Source organism: Bidens hawaiensis, unplaced genomic scaffold, assembly GCF_021521415.1.
Source record: "Bidens hawaiensis isolate Kalapana, Puna unplaced genomic scaffold, B.hawaiensis_p1.1 tig00016367_1, whole genome shotgun sequence".
NCBI lineage: Eukaryota > Viridiplantae > Streptophyta > Magnoliopsida > Asterales > Asteraceae > Bidens > Bidens hawaiensis.
In genome coordinates this window covers 243903-250125 of record NW_027492501.1, presented here as the reverse complement: position 1 = coordinate 250125, position 6223 = coordinate 243903, and the positions used below count along the sequence as shown (strand labels likewise).

The window sequence follows — 6223 nt, the reverse complement described above, 5'->3', positions numbered from 1 at the left end:
CTTTCAATTGATTTTTGAACTTTTTGAATTGGAAAAGTAAATATATTTAATAATTCTTTAATATTATAATAGTATAAAAAATCAAATACACAACAAAAATAAAACTGACATACCGCGAGAGTTTAAACAAAAGTTTGATTTATGTGTATTCTCAACTATCATCGTTTAGTAGGTTCAATCTTGAAAACACAAATACAATAAACCGGCTGCCGGAACAACCACCAGGTTCAATCTTCTACATTGTGTTCCCCTCACACATATATTTTCACAATCTGATGCAAACACTAACGCCGGCTGCCGGAACAACCACCAGACTATATTTTCACTCTTTACTTCTCATGTCAACGTCTCTATCGTGCTGCCGTTGCTTTTTGCCGGAATTTTTTCCGATGAGTTCAGTTCTTCATCCTTGCTTCAAACCCGGTCTCGGTTTAACCCGAAAACCGACTTATCAAAACCGAGACCGGTATAAACCGAATAGGGCATCAGCGGTCAGGTCATCCGTCTCTGTTTTTCTAGACTTTCGGTCGGATTCTGGTTATCGTCGGGTCGGTCCGGTTATCACGTAATGAACAGTCCTAACTTCTAACATGTGCAAACAAGGCGGGTCCAACGATGGACATTTATATAATTTTCGACGCATGGACTTCACCTTGAATTTTGTCTAGGTAAAATGATAGATAAAGGATTTATAATTGTGATGCGTATTTAGTATGGCCGGCTCTATTCTTTATCAAATAAAAAAGAGCTTCAGGTTACCTATTAAATTTGAAGCATTAGAGCATTCTCAATCCGTTCCCCATCTCTATCCCTATAATTACACTAAAAAACACTACATTTCTCTCTCATGCTTAATTAAATAGTATTTTTTTATACATTTATCATTACAGTTTTCTCTCTCCTCTACTCACAACCAATCCAACAAATATTAAAAATAAATAGGGAAAACAATGTTTCCCCAAATTTACAAAAAATCACTACATTTCTCTCTCCACCCTATAATTTACACTCACAACCACTCATCACCCCACCCTATAATTTACAAACTTCCCTCGTATATTTATAGAGAATAGGATGAGAATGCTCTTAGTTTTAAATTTGGGTTAAATACCATCCTTGTTCTCACTTTCTCATGGTTATATACATGTGTTAGTGTTATGTATGAAATAAAGTGTTGATCAATCGATAAAAGAGAAAAAGAATCGAGAGAGTAGAGAGAGAAACACAAGAAATCAAGCTCAAATCATCGATGTCGCATTCTCATTATGATTGTCCATTTTGTACAATTAGACTATCACAAAAGACCCCTCATACCATTCAACAATTACAATATAGTCTCTACACTATTTATTTCCGTAACATGTCTTTTACTCTTAAAAATATATCAAAATGTAACATCAAAGTTTTCTTTTTCTTCGAAGCTCACATTTATTTATTCACTAACATGAGATAGATATGACAATTTATAACTTTTTTTAAAAAAATTTATATACCTGAATTCAATAATTTGAATCTAGAAACCTCTTGGTGATTTTATTGTCATTTAGACGATTTTGGATAATCGAGATTTACATGTATACCAAATGAGAAATCATAATATACATTGGTACAAATTAAGGGGTGTTTGGGATTCCTTATTTGCACCTCTTTATACCTTATATAAGAAGTTTTTCTTAAGTTACCCCATCCTAGCTTATGAAAAACTCCTGAACTTAAGAAGTTTTTCTTAAGTTCCCAGTATCAAATTGCAGATATCTTCACCAAAGGTCTTCCCTGAATATTGTTTGATGATTTTCGAGACAGTTTAATCATTCGGCCTCCTCTAGCTTCTTGCGGGGGTGTAATAGAATTCGTATATGATAGGAATTTGAATCATTATATAATAGGATTCGAAACAAATATTCTTTCAAAAAGGTTTCATAAGTCATATTATCCAAACACTATTTTAACTTATAAAAGTTAATAAGTTATAAGGAGGGTAAAATAAGGAAACCCAAACACCCCTTAGAGGCGTGGAGCACAAACTTGTCCAAAACTATTGTAAATTCGGTACTAAGAAACCTCTCTGTCTTTGGTACCATGAAGAGGTTTCAAGGGGCACCACTCCTTAGTGGTTCCACACCAGTGCCATCGCAAGGTGAAAGAGATGGTCCCTTGTTGGGTCCAAGGGGCAACACCCTTAGCTAGCTTGGGTCACCTTGAATGGAAAGACATCCATTGAAAACACGTTAGATTAATATGGATGACAAAAAGTTGCATGGAAATGGTCTTCAACATTATTGGAATTACGTGTCGGTAGTGACTACAAGTTTGGTAGCAACTTTGAAACTCGATAGCAATTTTGTGCTATTGTAGCAACTGGGAAGGGTAACCTCTTGTAATTTAGCAGGATTATAATTTATAAGTAGCTACTGAGTTTGATACTAGGCTTCTTTATACCAATGTTATTGCAGGGATTACCCCAACTGCCATAACTGTTTATGGAACCTTGCAACGGTTCACTCAAATCAGTATGTTATATGTTGGTTCGAGTGTTAAAGATTTCATTTAATCTAATTTCTGATCATTTTATTCATACTTAGAATTTTCCATAAAAAAATTTCTCATTTATAATAGAAATTGTTTGCTTTATCTTATTATTGGTTTCTAGTATAAGCGAAATAATAAATTAATCTAAAAGTTATCTATCCACGATTTAGAAAGCTATCCAGGATTATATCGAAAACACGAAACCTATAAACCTGGGGTTACAAACCCAAATACATATTTTCCACAGTAAAAAATCTCTAATTGTGCACATTCATTTAAAAAGTAACCTAATTTTAGAAAGTTCCCATCTATGCAAGATCGAGCCTATTCCAAATTTTGTAGACGCAAATCTCTACCTTTGCCTGCCACTAGCAATGGGTAACATTCAGTGATAATGAAATGGGGCTTACATTGCCACCATTTGTACGTTCATAGTTGTGGATTTGATCTTTAAGCAAATACTCACTCTCATCTTCGTTTGAACTACTTCGTACCCATGGGTGTTTTTGTGAGGTCGAAGCTATTATTCCTTGGAGCTCGATTGCTACTTCCTTCATGGTTGGCCTTTCATCACCTTTAACGCGTAAGCATCTCTCTGCAAGCCTTGAAACTTGGATGATGTCGTTGGGAACATCATTTAGCTGCAAGCGCTCATCAAGAACTTGGAAGAGTCTCCCCTCTTTTAGATAATCTAGAAAAAAGATAGCTAGGTTCCTTTGTTCTTCTGGCCTATCAAAGCTAAGAGCCTTTTTCCCAGTTAAAAGTTCCACTAGTACCACCCCAAAACTATATACGTCACTCTTATCTGTGAGTTGATTTGTTTGCAAATACTCTGGATCTAAGTATCCTAATGTTCCTTGAACTACAGTGGCCAACTCAATCTGATCGATAGGAATTAGCCTAGATGCTCCAAAATCAGCTACTTTTGCTACATAGTTATCATCCAAAAGTATATTCATTGGCTTGACATCACGATGGATAATTGGAACAGATGCTGCGGAATGTAAGTACGAAAGTGCTTCAGCTGTCTCTGTTGCTATTCTGAGTCGGATATCCCATGTTATAGTTGACGCCTTGCCTTTGTTGTGAATATGATCAGAGAGAGTGCCATTTGGAATGAACTCGTAAACCAATAACGGGATTTCTGTTTCCAGGCAACATCCAATCAGCTTCACCACATTCCTATGATTTATTTGGGAGAGGATAACCACTTCGTTGATAAATTGTTCTATTTGATCTTGTGTTTGATCGGCTACTTTTGACTTCTTTATGGCAACTATTCTGTTATCAGAAAGAACTCCTTTGTAAACGGTTCCAGAGCCACCCTTACCGATAATCCTGCTTTCATCATAATTATTGGTTGCCCTCTTTAGCTCCTCTACCGTGAAGACTCTAGCTTGATCATGAGAACCCCCATCTCCAGAAAGTCGTTGCTGCAACATTAATCCACCATTTTGTTTGAAGAATTTTTCTCTCAGCATAATAAGCTTTCGCCTCTTGAGCACCAAATACAACCAGGTGACTAATATAAGGAGAAATATAGCAGAACTTGTGATACCTGCAACAGCAAAAGCTAACTTAAGCATGGATCGATAGATGCTGATTTTGTAATTATTTACCTACAACTAATATAAACTGAATAAATATTTTGTGAGTATTTACCTACAACTAATTTTATAATGGTAGATTGATCAGCAATGCAGCCTCTTCCATTTTTTCTACCATCTCCAGAGTAACCTTTTCGACAAGTACACGTATAGTTTCCTTCGGTATCAACGCACTGATCATCAAGTTCGCAATCATGACTTCCTCGTTCACATTCATTAATATCTACAGAATAACCAAGTGTCAGTCATTTGATTAAGGTGAAAATATATTAGAAAAAATGGCATCCAAAAATATGAAATCAAAACTTACTCTTGCAACCACCTGCAACATAAGGGTTGCCTTCATAACCTTCAAGGCAACGACAACGATATCCGGGACCTCCATAGTCTTGATCACATTTGCTGTTCCCCTTACATAAGAAATTGTCCTTGTTCTTGGCTTCCTCACAAGTCAAGTCTCCAATTGCCCAATCAAGTAACATTGGCATCTTGTTTACACTATCAAAATCAAGCAGGTTAGTTGTAGAAAAACTAAACTTGCCTTCTTCAACAAAAAATCCATAGCTACAAGGATTGAAGTCCGATATATTCGTATGGTTGTTAAAGCTACGAAGAGTCATATTAAAAGATTTAAGTCCTTCTGGCACCGCTACTTCACAGCACCCAACTCCCGAGCAAGATCCGTTTGTAAGCAGGCTATTTCTACCACAAGTAGAAATGCATCCTGTACCATCTATCTCATTCCCTCTTCTTCCTCTGAAATATGCGTACGTGTCACACCCGATGGCAACAAATTTGTTCTTGTCAGAGATGCGGAAATCCCTCAACCAAAAGAATGGTTGGTTTCTTCCGACTCGACCAGAACTATTGTAGCAATCACGGCCTACAAACATCATAATCTCCACCTCACTCTTCTCCGTCGACATATTTGAAATAACAATATTGTTTCTGCTTTGTCCGAAGAATGGTATTGGTTCCCCGGATGACCGGTTACAAGTTACGAGGAAATCAGAACTGTAGTAGCATCCCTCACCAGAACCAAATGGGAAAGTAATATTCACATTGCCACAAGAACTTTCACAAGCTGCTCCATCTTGAGCACTTGCTGTCCCCAAAGCTGCAATTGCTGTTACTGCTAGTAATGTTTTTAAATGCATAGTTGATTTTTGAGTATTTGTTAGTTTGTATTTTGGGTATTTAATTGAGGATGTGTGTATTAAAGATCCTATACATATAACAATGCATGTATATGTGTATGCGTGTATATATGTATATGAGCATGCCATGAAGACTTGGTCATTTTTCAATTCATCCACTAGTCAAGGGTTGAAGGTCATTGGAACACTTTGTCTTTGTACAATTTATTTTGGAGATAAAAGAAATAAAGCGGACAGATGGATGTATAAAATAATAAAAAAACCAGTATTTTGATTCAATAAATGATACCATTCAACCTAATACGGGTTAGAAAAAACTCAAATTCAGACATATGATAGTGATGGTTGTTGTCATTTATGCTAACGTGTCTACAAGCATATATTTAATGGTCATTTAGGAAGAAAATCAAGCTTAGAGCTAGACGTCATTGTCTTTGAAATAACATACGTGTGCATCCAAAACTAATAAGTTGAACCGTCTTTTACAATTTTCCTTTTTTGACCTCTTCCATTTTTTTAAGTTTAATATTTTTTTAACAACGCTTAGAACTACCTTGTCCAATACTGGAATGAGTCTTCTAGAGACGGGATGTCAACCGTCCATTACTGATCGGTTTTGATGCTTCATTCTTGACTCACCTATGTACACCATCAAGAATGAAACCCATCAATATGTAAAAACCCTCTTGTGTCAGGTTTCGAACTTAAGGCCATAAAGATCTCAAGCCTTAACCTTGACCACTAGCCACTCTTAATCTACTGTCGGATTTGGAACCCATATCACAATGAACAACCTTCCAAGTTGTGATTCTGAACAAAATCCAACAATCCCGATATCAGCTTTGATTTGCGATGATGCAGTAAAGAAACACACCTCACAAGTTGGATGTGATTAACGATTCATAGTTACTGGATTGATTGCATTGGGAT

At 36.3% G+C, this 6223-nt stretch overlaps 1 pseudogene; it reads right to left on the bottom strand.

Annotated features, from left to right (window-relative positions):
- Positions 1-2897: 2897 nt before the first annotated feature.
- LOC143551356 (wall-associated receptor kinase 2 pseudogene) lies at positions 2898-5305 on the bottom strand (annotated as a pseudogene).
- Positions 5306-6223: the final 918 nt, after the last annotated feature.